Source organism: Salvelinus fontinalis, chromosome 5 (assembly GCF_029448725.1).
Source record: "Salvelinus fontinalis isolate EN_2023a chromosome 5, ASM2944872v1, whole genome shotgun sequence".
NCBI classification, from domain to species: domain Eukaryota; kingdom Metazoa; phylum Chordata; class Actinopteri; order Salmoniformes; family Salmonidae; genus Salvelinus; species Salvelinus fontinalis.
Window position 1 is genome coordinate 11,851,792 of NC_074669.1, and position 20,481 is coordinate 11,872,272.

At 43.6% G+C, this 20,481-nt stretch overlaps 1 long non-coding RNA gene across 1 annotated transcript; it reads left to right on the top strand.

The window, feature by feature from the left end:
- The first annotated feature begins 16,807 nt into the window (after nucleotides 1–16,807).
- Nucleotides 16,808–20,371, top strand: LOC129855113 (uncharacterized). The gene is made up of 3 exons (XR_008759425.1): nucleotides 16,808–17,007; nucleotides 19,765–19,944; nucleotides 20,282–20,371. It is a non-coding gene; the product is annotated as an uncharacterized LOC129855113 (long non-coding RNA).
- Nucleotides 20,372–20,481: the final 110 nt, after the last annotated feature.

Here is a 20,481-nt window from a genome sequence, read left to right on the forward strand (position 1 = left end):
GGTTCAGACCCTTTCTTCTTTAATTAAGGTTCCTGCCACTATCATCGCCAAGCCCGTCTCTCCTCTCTGGGGAGGATGCCATTGCTTGGAAGGCAGCCACAGTAAGTCCTTTATTTTAAGGGGGAGATCAAGCTGATCCTAACTGTTATAGGCCTATTTCTATTTTGCCCTGTTTATCAAAAGTGTTGGAAAAACTTGTAAATATTCAACTAACTGGCTTTCTTGATGACTATAGTATTCTCTCTGGTATGCAATCTGGTTTCAGCTCAGGTTATGGATGTGTCCCTGCAACCTTAAAGGTCTTCAATGATGTCACCATTGCCCTTGATTTTAAGCAATGTTGTGCTGCTATTTTTATTGACTTGGCCAAATCTTTTGATACGGTAGACTATTCCACTCTTGTGGGCCGGCTAAGAAGTATTGGTGTCTTTGGCATGGTTTGCTAACTACCTCTCTCAAAGAGTGCAGTGTATAAAGTCAGAACATCTGCTGTCCCAGCCACTGCTTGTCATCAAGGGAGTACCCCAAGGCTCGATCCTAGGCACCACGCTCTTCTCAATTTACACCAACAATGTAGCTCAGGCAGTAGAAAGCTCTCTCAGCTATTTATATGCAGATGAAACAGTCTTATACTCAGCTGGCCCCTCTCCGGATTTTGTGTTAAACGCTCTACAACAAAGCTTTCTTAGTGTACAACAAGCTTTCTCTGCCCTGAGCCTTGATATGAACACCTCCAAAACAAAGGTCATGTGGTTTGGTAAGAAATGCCCCTCTTCCCACAGGTGTTATTACTACCTCTGAGGGTTTAGAGCTTGAGGTAGTCACCTCATACAAGTACTTGGGAGTATGGCTAGACGGTACACTGTCCTTCTCTCAGCACATATCAAAGCTGCAGGCCAAAGTTAAATCTAGACTTGGTTTCCTCTATCGTAATCACTCCTTTTTCACCCCAGCTGACAAACTAACCCTGATTCAGATGACCATCCTACCCATGCTAGATTACGGAGACGTAATTTATAGATCGGCAGGTAAGGCTCTTTACCATTCACTCATCAGATTTGCCACCAATGCTCCTTATAGGACACATCAATGCACTCTATACTCCTCTGTAAACTGGTCATCTCCATATACCCGTCGCAAGACCCACTGGTTGATGCTTATTCATAAAACCCTCTTAGGCCTCACTCCCCCCTATCTGAGATATATACTGCAGCCCTCATCCTCCATATACAACACCCGTTCTGCCAGTAACATTCTGTTAAATGTCTCCAAAGCACACACATCCCTGGGTCGCTAGTCTTTTCAGTTCGCTATCAACTGGAACGAGCTGCAACAAACACTCAAACTGTCAATCTCTTCATTCAAAGACTTAATCATGGACAGTGTTACTGACAATTGTGGCTGCTTTGTGTGATGTATTGTTATCTCTACCTTAATGCCCTTTGTGCTGTTGTCTGTGCCCTATAATGTTTGTACCATGTTTTGTGCTGCTGCCATGTTGTTGTTTTTTTTACCCCTTTTTTCTCCCCAATTTCGTGGTATCCAATTGGTAGTAGTTACAGTCTTGTCTCATCGCTGCAACTCCCATACGGACTCGGGAGAGGCAAAGGTTGAGAGCCATGCATTCTCTGAAACACAACCCAACCTAGCCGCACTGCTTCTTGACACAACGCACATCCAACCCGGAAGCCAGCCGCACCAATGTGTCAGAGGAAACACTGTACACCTGGCAACCTGGTCAGCGTGCACTGCGCCCGGCCCGACACAGGAGTCGCTAGTGCGTGATGAGACAAGGATATCCCTGCCAAACCCTCCCTAACCCGGACGACGCTGTGCCAATTGTGCGTCTCCCCGTGGACCTCCCGGTCGCGGCTGGCTGCGACAGAGCCTGGGCTCGAACCCAGAATCTCTGGTGGCACAGCTAGCACTGCGATGCAGTGCCTTAGACCACTGCGCCGCCCGGGAGGCGCTACCATGTTGTTGTCATGTTGTGTTGCTACCATGCTGTTTTGTCATGTGTTGCTACCTTGCTATGTTGTTGTCTATGTGTCTCTGTGTTATGTTGTCTCTTGTTGTGATGCGTGTTTTGTCCTATATTTTTAATCCCAGCCCCTTTCCTCACAGGAGGCCTTTTGGTAGGCCGTCATTGTAAATAAGAATGTGTTCTTAACTGACTTGCCTAGTTAAATAACCGTTAAATACATTAAAATAAAAAATTGCCGCAAAGAAACCACTGCTAAAGGACACCAATAATAAGAAGAGACTTGCTTGGGCCAAGATACACGAGCAATGGACATTAGACTGGTGGAAATCTGTTCTTTGGTCTGATGAAGTCAAATTTGAGATTTTTGGTTCCAACCGCCGTGTCTTTGTGAGACGCAGAGTAGGTGATCTCCTTATGTGTGGTTCCCACCGTGAAGCATGGAGGAGGAGGTGGAATGGTCTGTGGGTGCCTTGCTGGTGACACTGTCTGTGATTTATTTAGAATTCAAGGCACACTTTACCAGCATGGCTACCACAGCATCGTGTAGCGATACACCATCCAATCATGTTTGCGCTTAGTGGGACTATATATATTTTTTCAACAGGACAATGATCCAACACACCTCCAGGCTGTTTAAGGGCTATTTGACCAAGAAAGAGAGTGATGGATTATTATTATAATATATTTTTTAAATGTATTTAACTTTTATTTTGGCAAGTCAGTTAAAAACAAATTCTTATTTACAATGGCGGTCTACTGGGGAACACTGGGTTAAACTGCCTTGTTAATGGGCAGAATGACAGATTTTTACCTTGTCAACTCTGGGATTCGCTCCAGCAACCTTTCGGTTACTGGCCCAAAGCTCTAACCACTATGATATCTGCCGCCCCGAATGTGGAGATGACCTGGCCTCCACAATCACCTAACCTCAACCCAATTGAAATGGTTTGGGATGAGTTGGACCGCAGAGTGAAGGAAAAGCAGCCAACAAGTGATTAACATATGTGGGAACTCCTTCATAACTGTTGGAAAAGTATTCCAGGCGAAGCTGGTTGAGAGAATGCCAAGAGTGTGCAAAGGTGTCAAGGCAAAGGGTGGCTACTTTGAAGAATCTAAAATATCAAATATATTGTGATTTGTTTAACACTTTTTTGGTTACTACATGATTCCATGTGTTATTTCACAGTTTTGATGTCTTCACTATTAGAAAATAGTAAAAATAAAGAAAGACCCTTGAATGAGTTGGTGTGTCCAAACTTTTGACTGGTACTGTAGGTACTATTGAGTTGCATTGGATTTGTTACATAAATGCTAAATAGTAAGCTTTTGAAACAATGGAGGGCCTTTAGCTGAATGTTTCCTTTTGCAGGGGTGGGGACTTTGTTTTTGACGGAACTCTGCGAGGGTGGGGACTTTGTTTTTGGCCGAACTCTGCGAGGGTGGGGACTTTGTTTTTGGCCGAACTCTGCGAGGGTGGGGACTTTGTTTTTGACGGAACTCTGCGAGGGTGGGGACTTCATTTTTGCCGGAACTCTCAATTCCTAAAAAGTATGAAACACAGAAGGTAATCACGCAGCTGACCAAATTACGCACGATTTTACTTCTGGGTTAAACGAGATTAAATAATGTTGAATATTGCATTGTGTCATTTTGGAATCACTTTTATTGTAAGTTAGAATATGTTTCTGAATATGTCTACATTAATGTGGATATTCATGAGAAAGTTACAAAGGGACAAAGATCATAGCCATCATAGCCAAGGTATCCAACCTTTCCCTTTCCCTTTCCCTATAAAACAACCATATATTTTTGACAATAAGGGCCAAGTCTTTATGCTATGTATTTTTTATAATGTATTTGTAAGTGCTTTAATGCAATACTAACAAGTAATTGTTTAAATATATCTTTCATGCAGAAAATCTCTAATTAGTGCTTGGTAATGAAGTCACAGATAGTTATATGCAAACCTGCATAACATGCAGGTTCTTTAGTGATAATCCATTTATGTAATATATCATCTGGGGAAGTACTTAGTTGACTTTATCAACAGCAATTATGGTATCATTTGATGTAATGTTTCCTCATGAAAATGCAGATAATCCAAAGAGATGGTTACATTGTAACGGAGTTACAAATGTGCAAAACAGCATATTGCAATAAAATTCACTCTGGATCGGTATTTCTAGGACAATTTCCTGATTGTAAAATTGAATGTGTCATGGAGCAATATGGGAGTCCTAAAACTCAGTGATGTATTGGGATTGCCCCCAAACATAATGCTTTTTATTTATAACATATAGTTAATTTCTTTGCCAAATTTTTACAGTTTTACCTTATTGCAAACAGGATGCATGTTTTGGAATATTTTTATTATGTACAGGCTTCCTTCTTTTCACTCTGTCATTTAGGTTAATATTGTGGAGTAACTACAATGTTGTTGATCGATCCTCCGTTTTCTCCTATCATAGCCATTGAACTCTAACTGTTTTAAAGTCACCATTGAAATCCCTGAGTATTTTTTCTTCCTTTCAGGTAACTGAGTTAGGAAGAACGCCTGTATCTTTGTAGTGACTGGGTGTATTGATACACCATCCAACGTCACCATGCTCAAAGGGATATTCAATGTCTGCTTTTTTTTACCCATCTACTAATAAGTGCCCTTCTTTGCGAGGCATTGGTGAACCTCCCTGGTCTTTGTGGTTGAATCTTTGTTTAAAATTCACTGCTCGACAGAGGGACCTTAGTGATACATGTATATGTCGGGTACAGAGATGAGGTAGTCATTCAAAAATCATGTTAAACACTATTATTGCACACAGAGTGAGTCGATTCAACTTATTATGTGATTTGTTGAGCAAATTTTTACTCTTGAACTTATTTAGGATGGCTCCTATAGCTTTCTTAGACTCAACAACTCTGAAGCAATTATCTTTAGACAAAAATAATCACTAAAAACAGAGATCACCCCAAAATGTATACAGTATTAGATACCATTAAACAATTTGTGCTGTGAAAAGCACCAGGAATGGATGGCTTTCCCATAGAATTCTATTCAACATTTTGGGACAAAGTATTGACAACACACATTTCACTAAATTCAGTACTTTGTATCAAACAGCATTTTCAGTTATATTAAAACCAGGTAAATCTGGAATCTCCCCTACTGATTATAGACCAGTGGAGGCTCCTCAGAAGAGGAAGGGGAGGAGTGAATTTAGTGAACCTCCTTAGTGAATTTCATAAAAATAACATAGTGACACATTAAAAAAGTTATCCTTTTTAGATATATTTAGTATAGTTTTATGCATGTCACCAAATAATTGATTAAAATACACAGTTTTGCAATGATGGTCGACAGTAGCCTCAACAGCACTCTGTAGGGTAGCGCCAGGGTGTAGCCAGAGGACAGGTAGCTTCTGTGCTCCTCTAGGTACATTGACTTCAATACAAAACCTAGGAGGCTCTTGGTTCTCACCTCCATCCATAGATTTACACATTAATTATGACAACTTCCGAAGGACGTCCTCCAACCTATCAGAGCTCTTGCAGCATGAACTGACATGTTGTCCACCCAATCAAAGGATCAGAGAATGAATCTAGTACTGAAAATCTCAAATCTCAAATATATTTTAGATTCTTCAAAGTAGCCACCTTTGATGACTGCTTTGCACACGCTTGGCATTCTCTCAACCAGCTTCACCTGGAATGATTTTCAACAGTCTTGAAGGAGTACCCACATATGTTGAGGACTTGTTCGCTGCTTTTCCTTCACTCTGCAGTCCAACTCATCCCATAACATCTCAATTGGATTGAGGTCGGGTGATTGTGGAGGCCAGGTCATCTGATGCAACACCATCACTCTCCTTCTTGGTCAAATAACCCTTACACAGCCTGGTGATGTGTTTTGTGTCCTGTGGCGGTCCTCATGAGAGCCAGTTTCATCATGGCACTTGATGGTTATTGTTTGAAGATATCTGGGACTTTGTTCTTGCCAGATAGACCTATGGTGGCTCAACCTTATCCCCTGGCTCCTACAGCTCTTTACTCGTGCCCGTTGTCTCCCGGATCAGCCCCTAAGTTTTTTTAAACTGATGATTCTGTTATTGTTTTGGGCTTCTTCTCTTCTGCCTTTTTGCTCTTCTCTATGCGCTCCCGACCATGCTGTGAACTCTATGACACACACACACACACACACACACACACACACACACACACACACACACACACACACACACAGACACAGAGCTCTGATAACACCCACTAAACAACCTGTTCTCCAACAGTACAGTAGACTTTCTGTGACATGGACCTCTTAATCCTCTTCACTTAAACAGAGCAGCTTCAAACCATATCACACAGTCTGACTGTCTGATCTGTAAAACCCTGTTGGCTCTCATAAGGCTATAGTTAGATCCCTATAGTGCTGTACTGAGTGTTTCCTTTCTTATCTACTCTGTGAGGGAGTGAGCTGCTGCTGTTCTGTCCCCTTGATGTAGGGATTTATGATTCCTCTCCGTTCCTCTCCTGTCCTTTCATCTCTTGTCCTGTCCCATCCTACCTGAGTTTTTATGTCTCTAGCCCAGCCAGTCAGGTATGAGAACAGCAGGCGCTGTGGAGTCCAGAGGCTGCAGGCAGGAAGTGGGAGATTTCCTGGAATGTGCCTTTTCCCCCACAGTGGAGCAATAACAGCACTGCGCTTCTCCTGTTTTTGTCCCGCTCCACTCCACGCTGCTGATCCCTGTCCTGATTCTGTGGCAGGGAGCCAGAGGGGAGGATGGTGGGAGAGTGATGTGGTTCCCAAGAGGGAAGGCTGGAGGCTGGGTGTCCAGGGGTCAAACCGGGGGAGAGCTGACCCCTCTGTGCAGTATCCAGTCTGTGCTGTGTATTTAACGTATCAGATCTCAGGAAGATCAGCGCCACTCAGACAAACAAACTTCCTTTTCCACAGACTGCTCTGGACTATAATATCTGTTGGTGCAGCAGTAGGATCTTAGTACTGTCAATCAATCATATAGATGGCTTTATCATCCCCAAGCAGCAGACGCAGCACAAACAGTCTCTTACTTCATCTGAACACTGCAGCGCCAAACTGCATCGATTGGGCCATTGAACAGCCCTCTGCATCCCAAACCAACTCTTGTGAAATGGAAGACGTATTCTCATTGGTCCAGTTGATCTGGGCCGTGTCTTTCACTTTGACAGAAGAAGTGTTGTGAGCAGAAGGATGACATCATTCCCCTCTGAGAGCAACACAACTGTCCCCAGGGGAGAGCCAGGGGTCACAACCTATCCCACTGCCTGTCGATGCTTCCCAGACCTATGGAGACTGATGAGGATGGTGGGTCAGGCCAGCCTGGGAACTTGCCTCCAGACAGGGTACACAGGGCTTCCCTGGACTCTTGACCCTCCAGGCAGGCAGCCTCCGGACCCATTTGCAGCCACCCTGGACTGAGCTGTTTGGGGGGCAGCGACACCATGGCTGGCCTGTACGTGTGTGGGCACCGACTAACACGGTGTGGGACGTTGTGTGTGATGCTGTGTGACGTGTGTTGCATGGGCCAGTGTATGAGAGTCAAAGGACATGGGCCACGGCATGACCAGCCTACTCTCCCACAGAGAGAAACCCCTCACAGGGCTCCCATTGTCCTCTAGCAGCCTAGTACTATTAGTACAGTATATGGCTCACTCAGTGCATTGTGTGGCTGAAGTTTTTATGTGAGGCATACTACTATCGATCATCCTAATAGCTTCATAAAACTCTCCAAATATTTAAACCACCTTCTGATTTCAATCTCTCCACTGACTCACACAAGTGGTTGACTACGTGTGCAAATACATACACAGTGGAACAGTTGTTGACTACTCTCCCACACATACACTATTCACAAACAATACACAGTAGTGACTGCATCGCCAGCCTTCCTTGCATTCACTCACTCTGTTAGGACAATCTGGCTTAGGATTTACGCACAAACATTCAAGCGTAATTTTCACAGAATGCTCGATGGCGCTAAACTGTTATGTTAAATTTCTCTAAATATATGCTCCTGCTCCCCCTCTCCGGCGCTCGACGTCGCCAGTTGTCTCATCATTATGTACACCTGTCACCATCGTTACGCACACCTGCGCCTCATGACACTCACCTTGACTCCATCGCCTTCCTGATTACCTCCCTATATCTGTCACTCCCCTTGGTTCTTGCCTCAGGTGTTATTGACTCTGTTTCATGTCTGTATGCTTTTTGTACTATTTATTATTACATTTGCACTCCCTGTACTTGCTTCCCATCGTACACGTTATAATATATGTCAGATTGTATCTTTCATTTTCTCCCTGAAAATGAAACATTTAAAGAAAGTGGAAAGAGTAGGGGTAATGGGGAGGACCACGACTGCAGAGCTCAGCCATTCAACAGCAACACATGAAGAGGCAGAAGGGAGATAAGAGGAGGAGTAAGATTTGAGACTGAGGATAGGTAATGGCAATGCGAGAGAGATGGGGCTGTTTGGGAAGGAGTTCAGCCCCTCTGTGGTTTTTCCTGCTATCCCACCTTGGTTCCTCCCTCAGCTAATGACAGACTTAGGGTTGCTTGAGAGGAAGGAGTAGATCAAGTACATTTTGTAAGTGAACAATTAACACAGTACTATGCTTGCTTGAATATATTCACAGATGGATCTAAGGACCCTAAAACAGGGATGACCGTTGCAGCTTTTAGTGTTCCTGAGTTTAAGGTGGCAGTGACAAAAAGAGCAATGGAGTTGCTGGCCATACTCTTGACTGTTGAGTGGATGGAGGAGGTGAGACCAGACAAGGTAGTCATCTTATTTTTTTATTTTATTTATTTAACCTTTATTTAACCAGGTAGGCAAATTGAGAACACGTTCTCATTTACAATTGCGACCTGGCCAAGATAAAGCAAAGCAGTTCGACACATACAACAACACATGGAGTAAAACAAACATATAGTCAATAATATAGTGAAAAAAAATAAGTCTGTATACAATGTGAGCAAGTGAGGTGAGATAAGGGAGGTGAAGGCAAACAGATATATGTATAAATAAATAAAAATATAAAAAGGCCATGGAGGCGAAGTGAGTACAACACAGCAAGTAAAATAAAAACTAAAAAAAACACTGGAATGGTTGGTTTGCATTGGAAGAAAGTGCAAAGTAGAGACAGAAATAATGGGGTGCAAAGGAGCAAAATAAATTAATAAATAAATACAGTAGGTAAAGAGGTAGTTGTTTGGGCTAAATTGTAGATGGGTTATGTACAGGTGCAGTAATCTATGAGCTGCTCTGACAGCTGGTGCTTAAAGCTAGTGAGGGAGATAGGTGTTTCCAGTTTCAGAGATTTTTGTAGTTCGTTCCAGTCATTGGCAGCAGAGAACTGGAAGGAGAGGCGTCCAAAGGAAGAATTGGTTTTGGGGGTGACTAGAGAGATATACCTGCTGGAGCGCGTGCTACAGGTAGGTGCTGCTATGGTGACCAGCGAGCTGAGATAAGGGGGGACTTTACCTAGCAGGGTCTTGTAGATGACCTGGAACCAGTGGGTTTGGCGACGAGTATGAAGCGAGGGCCAGCCAACGAGAGTGTACAGGTCGCAGTGGTGGGTAGTATATGGGGCTTTGGTGACAAAACGGATGGCACTGTGATAGACTGCATCCAATTTATTGAGTAGGGTTTTGGAGGCTATTTTGTAAATGACATCACCGAAGTCGAGGATTGGTAGGATGGTCAGTTTTACAAGGGTATGTTTGGCAGCATGAGTAAAGGATGCTTTGTTGCGGAATAGGAAGCCAATTCTAGATTTGACTTTGGATTGGAGATGTTTGATGTGGGTCTGGAAGGAGAGTTTACAGTCTAACCAGACATCTAGGTATTTGTAGTTGTCCACATATTCTAAGTCAGAGCCGTCCAAAGTAGTGATGTTGGACAGGCGGGCAGGAGCAGGCAGCGATCGGTTGAAGAGCATGCATTTGGTTTTACTTGTATTTAAGAGCAGTTGGAGGCCACGGAAGGAGAGTTGTATGGCATTGAAGCTTGCCTGGAGGGTTGTTAACACAGTGTCAAAAGAAGGGCCAGAAGTATACCGAATAGTGTCGTCTGCGTAGAGGTGGATCAGAGAATCACCAGCAGCAAGAGCGACATCATTGATGTAAACAGAGAAGAGAGTCGGTCCAAGAATTGAACCCTGTGGCACCCCCATAGAGACTGCCAGAGGCCCGGACAACAGACCCTCCGATTTGACACACTGAACTCTATCAGAGAAGTAGTTGGTGAACCAGGCGAGGCAATCATTAGAGAAACCAAGGCTGTCGAGTCTGCCAATGAGGATGTGGTGATTGACAGAGTCAAAAAGCCTTGGCCAGGTCAATGAATATGGCTGCACAGTATTGTTTCCTATCGATGGCGGTTACGATATCGTTTATGACCTTGAGCGTGGCTGAGGTGCACCCATGACCAGCTCTGAAACCAGATTGCATAGCGGAGAAGGTGTGGTGTGATTCGAAATGGTCGGTAATCTGTTTGTTGACTTGGCTTTCGAAGACCTTAGAAAGGCAGGGTAGGATAGATATAGGTCTGTAGCAGTTAGGGTCAAGGGTGTCCCCCCCTTTGAAGAGGGGGATAACCGCAGCTGCTTTCCAATCTTTGGGGATCTCAGACGACACGAAAGAGAGGTTGAAGAGGCTAGTAATAGGGGTGGCAACAATTTCAGCAGATAGTTTTAGAAAGAAAGGGTCCAGATTATCTAGCCGGGCTGATTTGTAAGGGTCCAGATTTTGCAGCTCATTAAGAACATCAGCTGACTGTATTTGGGAGAAAGAGAAATGGGGAAGGCTTGGGCGAGTAGCAGAGGGGAGGGCAGTGCTGTTGTCCGGGGTAGGGGTAGCCAGGTGGAAAGCATGGCCAGCCGTAGAAAAATGCTTATTGAAATTCTCAATTATAGTGGATTTGTTGGTGGTGACAGTGTTTCCTATCTTCAGAGCGGTTGGAAGCTGGGAGGAGGTGTTCTTATTCTCCATGGACTTTACGGTGTCCCAGAACTTTTTTGAATTTGTGTTGCAGGAAGCAAATTTCTGCTTGAAAAAGCTAGCCTTGGCTGTTCTAACTGCCTGTGTATATTGGTTTCTGGCTTCCCTGAAAAGTTGCATATCACGGGGGCTGTTCGATGCTAATGCAGAACGCCATAGGATGTTTTTCTGTTGGTTAAGGGCAGTCAGGTCAGGAGAGAACCAAGGGCTATATCTGTTCCTGGTTCTAAATTTCTTGAATGGGGCATGCTTATTCAAGATGGTGAGGAAGGCATTTAAAAAAAATGACCAGGCATCCTCTACTGACGGGATGAGATCAATATCCTTCCAGGATACCCCGACCAGGTCGATTAGGAAGGCCTGCTCGCTGAAGTGTTTCAGGGAGCGTTTGACAGTGATGAGTGGAGGTCGTTTGACCGCTGACCCATTACGGATGCAGGCAATGAGGCAGTGATCGCTGAGATCTTGGTTGAAAACAGCAGAGGTGTATTTGGAGGGCAAGTTTGTTAGGATGATATCTATGAGGGTACCCGTGTTTACGGAATTGGGGTGGTACCTGGTAGGTTCATTGATAATTTGTGTGAGATTGAGGGCATCAAGCTTAGATTGTAGGGTGGCTGGGGTGTTGAGCATGTTCAAATTTAGGTCGCCTAGCAGCACGAGCTCTGAAGATAGATGGGGGGCAATCAGTTCACATATAGTGTCCAGAGCACAGCTGGGAGCAGAGGGTGGTCTATAGCAGGCGGCAACGGTGAGAGACTTGTTTTTAGAGAGGTGGATTTTTAAAAGTAGAAGTTCAAATTGTTTGGGAACAGACCTGGATAGTATAACAGAACTCTGCAGGCAGTCTTTGCAGTAGATTGCAACACCGCCCCCTTTGGCCGTTCTATCTTGTCTGAAAATATTGTAATTGGGGATAAAAATGTCTGAATTTTTGGTGGTCTTTCTAAGCCAGGATTCAGACACGGCTAAAACATCCGGGTTGGTAGAGTGTGCTAAAGCAGTGAACAAAACAAACTTAGGGAGGAGGCTTCTAATGTTAACATGCATGAAGCCAAGGCTATTACGGTTACAGAAGTCATCAAAAGAGAGCGCCTGGGGAATAGGAGTGGAGCCAGGTACTGCAGGGCCTGGATTCACCTCTACATCACCAGAGGAATAGAGGAGAAGTACGATAAGGGTACGGCTAAAAGCTATGAGAATTGGTCGCCTAGAGCTACTAGAGCAGAGAGTAAAAGGAAGTTTCTGGGGGCGATAAAATAGTTTAAAGGAATAATGTACAGACAAAGGTATGGTAGGATGTGAATACAGTGGAGGTAAACCTAGGTATTGAGTGATGATGAGAGAGATCTTGTCTCTAGAAACATTGAAACCAGGTGATGTCATCGCATATGTGGGTGGTGGAACTGAGAGGTTGGATATAGATATATTGGGTATAGAGAGCAGGGCTAGAATCTCTACAGTGAAATAAGCCAATAAACACTAACCAGAACAGCAATGGACAAAGCATATTTACATTAAGGAGAGGCATGCTTAATCGAGTGATCAATAAGGGTCCAGTGAGTAGAGGTTGGTTGGGGTCGTGGCGATCCAGACAGCTGGCCGGGTATATGGCTATCGGTAGCAGCATAGGATGGAGGTCTGTTTGTAGATACCTCGTGCGTTTCCGTCGGTAGGTTCCGTGTAGTGGGGTTTTGTTCAGATAGCAGCCGATAAGACAGCTAACGATTAGCGGGCCTCAGATGAGCGTTCAGGTAACGTCGGGACGGAGGTGCCGGTTGGATAAATCCCTCGGGCAGATAACGTCGGCAGTCAGTCGTGAAGGCCCGGTGGGGTTCCGTATCTGCAGCAGCAACAAAAGAAACGGGTCCGGATGGTGATGGAACTCTTCAGCTGGCTAGCTCCAGCATGATTTGAGTTTGCTCCGGGGTCGACGTAAGCCAATAGTCACACGGTATGCAGCTAGCTAGCTGCGAAATCAAGGTGCAAGTGTCCAGAGCCTGCGGTTGGAATCCGGGGAAACTGAGAGAAAAAAAGTCCCGGAATGCTCCGGTCCGAGTCGCGTTGCACAAAAGTGCCGGTAGATTATCGAGCTAAAGGAGTAGCTGATGACCGCAAAACGTGGGCAGCTGAAACACCAACGCTAGCCAGCAAACCGGCTAATTTCGGGGCAGCTACAGATTAGCTTCTGGCTAGCTATCGGAGTAGCTTCTGGTTAGCTATCTACTCTGACTCCTGTGCAGCACTGATGAGCTTAAATTAATTTGTGTCTAAAAGCAGACAAGATGTATTGTATGAGGTTTTGCAGTTCTTGTATAGGGTGGGACAAATGGATACTAGCTCATGTGGGAGTAGAGATGAATAAGGAGGTGGATGTTCTCACCGAGCAGGCTCTCAAACATCCTAATGTTGAAATGAAATGATCAATCAGTAAAGCAGAAGCCAAATGGTTGATAAACAGTGGTTAAAAACAAATGGTAAGAGGTGTGGAACAGGGTGGGAAAGGGAAGACGCCTGTATAATATCCAGAAAAAGGTGGGGGCGGGGAGGTCCTCGGTTTGAGAGAGAAGGTAGGAAAGTGTAATCACATGGCTGTGACTGGGCCACACAATGCTCAACAGTACATGGAAATTGGTAGGTGGAGACAATGGAACACATTCTATTTCAGTGCGAGCAATATGGGAGGGTTAAAGGGAGAGATTGTTATTACACAAAAAAAAAAGATAAAACACAACATGCAGTGTTGGTCCTGTGTTCATGAGCTGAAATAAAACCCAGAAATGTTCCATATGCACAAAAAGCGTATTTCTCATTCTGTGCACAAATTAGTTTACATCCCTGTTAGTGAGCATTTATTCTTACCAAGATAATCCATCCACCTGACAGGTGTGGCATATCAAGAAGCTGATTAAACAAGTTCATTACACAGGTGCACCTTGTGCTGGGGACAAAAGGCCACTCTAAAACGTGCAGTTTTATCACACAACAATGCCACAAATGTCTCAAGTTGGGGGAGTGTGTAATTGGCATGCTGACTGCAGGAATGTCCACTAGATCTGTTGCCAGATAATTGAAAGTTAATTTCTTTACCATAAGCTGCCTCCAACGTAATTTTAGAGAATTTGACAGTACGTCAAACCGGCTTCACAACCACAGACCACGTGTAACCACGCCAGCCCAGGACTTCCACATCTGGCTTCTTCACCTGTGATATCATCAGAGACCAGCCACCTGGACAGTTGATGAAACTGGGTTTGAACAGCCAAAGAATTTGTGCACAAACTGTCAGAAACAGTCTCAGGGAATCTCATCTGCATAATCTTCGTCCTCACCGGGTCTTGACCTGACTCCAGTTCGGCATCGTAACCGACTTCAGTGGGCAAATGCTCACCTTCGATGGCCACTGACCCGTGAAGAACACACTTCTCCAGCATATGAATCCCGGTTTCAACTGTACCGGGCAGATGGCAGACAGCATGTAAGGTTTGGTTATGTCAACATTGTGAAGAGTGCCCATGGTGGCGGTCAGGTTATGGTATGGGCAGGCTTAGCTACGGACAACGAACACAATTACATTTTATCAATGGCAATTTAAATGCACAGAGATGTCGTGACGAGATCATGAGGCCTGTTGTCATGGCATTCATCCGCCGCCATTACGTTTCAGCATGATAAATTCACTGCCCATGTCGCATGGATCAGTACACAATTTCTAGAAGTTGAAAATGTCCCAGTTCTTCCATGGCCTGCATACTCACCAGACATGTCACCCATTGAGCACATTTGGGATGTTCTGGATCAATGTGTACGACAGCGTGTTCCCACCAATATCCAGAAACTTCGCACAGCCATTGAAGAGGATTGGACAACATTCCACAGGCCACAATCAACAGCCTGATCAACTATGCAAAGGAAATTTGTTGCACTGCATGAGATAAATGGTGGTCACACCAGGTACTGACTGGTTTCTGATCCATGCCCCCACCTTTTTAAGGTATCTGTGACCAATAGATGCATATCTGTATTCCCAGTCATGTGAAATACATAGACTAGGGCCTAATTAATTTATTTCAATCGACTGATTTCCTCACTGTCTCTGTCAAATTTAGGAAATTGTTGCATGTTGTGTTTATTTTTGTTCAGTGTAGATTTAAGGAATAATGGTGTTGAAGAACAAAGCTTAAGTGAACTGCTGAGAAAATCTTCAGGTGACCTAGAATTTAATTATGTAGGGTGAATTCGGAAGTAGTGGGACACATTTTGCATTTCTGTCTTCTGTAACCTCATTCAACATATATCCAACATATTAGCCCAACACATGATACATTTCTGAAATCCTCAAGATGTTTCCTAATTGCAAAAAAATCAGGCATGACACCCATTTGTGTATATTGAGTCAAAACCATATTTTCAGTTCGCATTTGGTAGACTGGGACACCATTATTATTGTACCCCAATGACAATTACATTTTGTGTGATTAGGAAACATCTGAGGATTTCAGAAATGTATTATGTGTTGGGCTAATACGTTGGATGTCTGAAGAGGGTTTACAGAAAACAGAAATGCAAAAAGTGTCCCACTTTTTCTGAATTCACTCAAATAACAGTACTACAGTACCATAAGAACCAGAGCCCTGCCTAACCTAAGTACAGGGGGTCCCTAATATAAACTGGATCCCTTTCCTCCATAGGAAAATCCTATAAATAAGACTGTCCCACTTTAGCTACTCCATGCTGTCCTACTTTAGCTTGCTATAGTTGGTATAGCAGGACAATAACAAAAAATGACTTAATTACAAAACTGAAAAATATTTGGCAACTTTATGTATTTCAATGCAGTACATACTGTATTATGCACATTTACATCACCATTTGGCACAGTGCATTATTTATGACAGTTCCATAAACTTAACATCAAAACAGAAAAATGTCACTATTCTTACCGTGTGCTTCAGGAGAGGTTATATGGCCATGACTGGTGCCCAAATTGATGATGTATGTCACACAGCTGAGAGTCGAGTGGAGACTAAATGGATTCAGTTCAGTCAGTCATCATAAGCCCTTCCCAGCTAGCTACTAGTTTATGCTGGCTATACAGGAACTTTGAGATGTCCCTAACCTTAATCCCTAATGTTACCTTAACCATTTTTGTCTCAACTTCTATAGAGCCCCACAGTGGAGGTGTCATAATACCCATTAAACCTAGTGGTCAAACAGAAATGGTTCCAATCGTTTTTCCACCAGGGTAACCTACATGAAACACAGCCCTTATTTTAATTGTTTCTAAAATTCCCTATGAGAAAAATGAATGGTGGAAAAAACAACAACCGTTTCCCTGTTTGACCGCTAGGTTTTATGGGTATTATGACACCAGCACTGTGGGGCTCTATCGATGTTGAAATGTAAAATGGTTACGTGTCTGTAAGGGTTAAGGTTAGGGATGTCCCAAGGATTCCCTATAGAACTAACTGGCACAACTCCGATATAAAGTGTTTTTTATCAAAGTTGCTGGGATGTCACTTGTCCTACTTATAAATCGGTATACTCATAACAACCTAAGCATTACAAAACTTATATTTGACCAAATAAACCTCGTAAAAAACCTCAAGCTCGGTAAGCGAAAAAAAAGGCCACCTGCTGGAGAAGACATTGTTGGCCGAGATAACCCTCCCGCTTCCCTTCCTCTCTGCCTTCCTTGACAATGATCTACCTTCCAGTCCAGTTGGTGGCGGTAATGCGCCTTAAAGTTGGTTGCCAACCGCCATATAAAATCCACAGAAGAAGAACAAGAAGATTTGAAACCAAGTGGGGACAACGCAGACAGATTAATGACAGATTGTTTGTGTAGTGGAGGAGAAAATATTTTACAGAGCAGGACCATGTGGCTGGGGACTGGAAACATTTATGCACTGGGTAGACTTACCGTGTTCTGATGCAGTCCTCGGATCATAAATCGCTGGTCATGAGATTCACCTGAAAAATTAAGATGGTAAAAAAGTTACTTTTTTCTGTGCTGCAGGTTATTTAGCGTTTTAAGAGGCATCTTTAGAGTCTGGAGGAGAGGGGCTATTAGGCTTGGGGATGTAGCAGATAATGTCATATATATATATGACATTTGTAATGTCTTTATTGTTTTGAAACTTCTGTATGTGTAATGTTTACTGTTAATTTTTGTTTATTTCACTTTTGTATATTATCTACCTCACTTGCTTTGGCAATGTTAACACATGTTTCCCATGCCAATAAAGCCCCTCGAATTGAATTAATGGAATAGAGGGGTACATTATAACATTGAGTTAAATTATTTTATTATATTGACAAGCTAGTCGAGTTACTGCTCTAAAAATGGAAATAAATAATCAAAAGATGGGAGGCGAGATCAATTGGGGCCATTCTAGCCAATTAGTGACCACATACTCATGTGAACTGGCACATCTCCGATAGTCGTTTTTTCATAGTTTCCAAAATGCTACGTGCGTCCGCATTGGTGTATTCGTAAAACCTAACCATTATTAAACTTCTATTCGATTAAATAAGCTTCACGTAGGTAGCAAATTAGTAAAATTGTTGACCAAATTCGACACTCGTTAATACACCCTCTAGACTAGGGAGGGGCAACTTTGATAGCAGTGGGGACCAACAAAAAAATCAGAACTCATGTGGGGCCTGCAGTGGCTCGTGGGTCTGTTTACCCACATGCGCCCCACCATGCGATCAAAACATTTACCGGCCCACCCTCATGAAAAATGGGGAGAACAAATTGAAGTTCGTTTTGTCCCCTGCAATTTGGCGCGTTTTGCCATGGGGCGGAGAGAAATTAGCAGTTTTACAGTTCATTTCCTACAGTTCTAAACATTTTGCCATAGAATAGAGGCAAATGTTTTTCGGTTTTTAACATAACTGATTATCAGTGGGGCCCACCTTGGTCGGTTTTTCGACCATACTCACTACAGGTTTAGCTAGCTGGCGGCTAGACTAATTTACCAATCTAGAAATGTTTTGCTGACATGGGCTAATTGAGTGATTGCTGTTGCGCAACCAAAATTTGAAAGTACACCTTCTGTATTATATTCTAATTCTCAACAGTAAATGGAGACCTCAACTGAGTTCACCCAAAAAGGTTTTGTTTATTTGCCTTTTTGTGTTATTGTCTTGCAGCTAAATGAAGTCTATGGATGAGAAAATAAACCAGACTTTGTTTTTTTTTCTTCGACATGTAGAATGTTTGCATAGAAAATTGATGCAACAATTGCCTGCTGCGGTACATTTCCGTTGAACTGTAACTATATTAACAGCTGGATGTAATGACGTCACAGCTAAAAAATATATGTTTTGCGAAGACCTGGAATGTCGAATAAAAATGTAGGTGGAGAAGTCTTTCCATTACCCATTTTGGCTAAATGTGCATTTAATAAATTGGCAACAGCCATTATCCCCTCCAACCTATTGGTTTCATGTCTCAGGTAGGCTGGCCAGCATGGCTAGAATGCAATAATTTCCTAATATTTGCCATATTCTAATAATTCTTGTGCCAATGTATCACCACAATCTGTGCAATGGTGAAACTTGCACTTCTGTAGCTCTGAAATAATTGGATGATGAAACTTTCATCTAGCTAACCACAAGCAAGGAGATGCAATTTGTGCTCAGAACATTGGAGCATTATCCAGTTCCTGAGTGGGAGTTATGTATATGAGTAAGCCAGTGAAAGCAAGACTAACCAGGTTTCTGTCTAACCTTTTTTGTTTATGCAAGTAAAGTAAACGTTGGATAAAAAAATATCACGACTGGCCTGATGTAAACAGCAAATTTGTGAACTTTCCAAGAGTCAAGCGATGACGCGGTGTGTGGTCCTCCCACTACGACTCAGGAAACCATGCAGTTTATTAGGCTACAGTTGAAATAAACGATGAACTTCACAGGGTGGTGAAGGTGATGAGCTTGGTGCTCCTTTCCAATAAATATCGAGGGTCTTATTCTGTTGACATGATGATTGATGCTTGGCTGCCGATTGACAAATAATAATGTCTATAATAATCACATGTAGGCTATACCCATTATCAGCAAGCTGTTGGCTAGCGTGTACCTGCCATGACCAGAGTGGGCACATGACCCAACATTGTTTTTGACAAAACCATCAGTAGAGTTAAATGCGATTGAAACCCATTTAGCTAGTTATTTTTATGTGCACAGCTTTTAATCTGCAACAAATAAATTTGACGGCAACATGTCTGGTGGGAAAATGTTTGTGGATTTTAGAATATTTGCATGAAAGTTGGATGGAAACCTAGCTATTGTCTGTGTGGTGGTTTGTTTTCTGTTGTTGACTTGTAATCTTATTTGTTTAGTGGAAAGCAAGATGATGTAAACGGTGAGCCACACTGGTGCTTTGTTTACTGTTGTGGCACTTCTCAGAGTGCCATCTGACTAGAAAATCTATGCAAATACTGTGTGAATGTATATTTTTTGTACTCGACTGTCAGTACATTTCCAGTGGCTAGATGTTTGCCAGAGAGCAGTGCTGACAGAGTAAAGAGCTGGTGAGTTGGACGGAGTCTGCTGTCCTCTTTGCCTCCCTCTTTGAGCCAGAGGACAGGCTCAATGAGGGGCGCTCTGTTCCGTGATTAGAATTGGATTGTTTCTTGTTGTAGCAGCAAGTTCTCTCCCAAATCGGCTTAAGAATTAAATATAGGGTGTCGTTGTCTCAACACCTATCCGTGGTTCTTTCCATCTTGTCCCGTCGCAGGTGGAGGGTTGTGAAAGAAAGGAAACCAGCTGTAAAGATCTGGGAAGGAACGTTGGAGCGGCTGGTGCAGACCCAACTGATGGCATTCAGGGACAATAAGCTTGCCTACACCAGCATCTTCCTGTCCACATACCGCACAGTCGCCAGCACGCACACCGTGCTGCAGCTGCTGCTAGACAAGTATGTCTGGTACTGGGCTGGGGGCCGATGGTGGCTAGAGTGTACAGCAGGAGCTGACAGCGTCTGGTCCTGGTGGGACCTAGTGTGTGCAGGCTTTTGTCCCAGCCATAGTGCTATAACACCTGGTTCAATAATCAACATGATTTTGATGAAGTCACGTGTAAGTGTTGAGCTGGGACAAAGTGTGTACAGACTGTGGCTCTCCAGAACCATGGTTGAAGAACACTACTGCTCTACATTGAGAGGCTGAGGAGACTGTTACTGGTGGGATTGGAACCATGCAGGATAAGTATACGTTGTTTTAATACTAATCGTCTCATTGTTTGTCTGTTTCCAGTTGTTGTTCAAGAAGGTGATTCCTCACCACTGCCTGGGCTCCATCTGGTCCCAGAGGGATAAGAAACAGAACAAGCACAGTGCTCCCACCATCCGTGCCACCATCACCCAGTTCAACGCTGTGGCAGCATGTGTGGTCAGAACCATACTGCACCGACAACAGATCCGCCCACACCTCAGGGCACGGGTCATCAAGCGCTG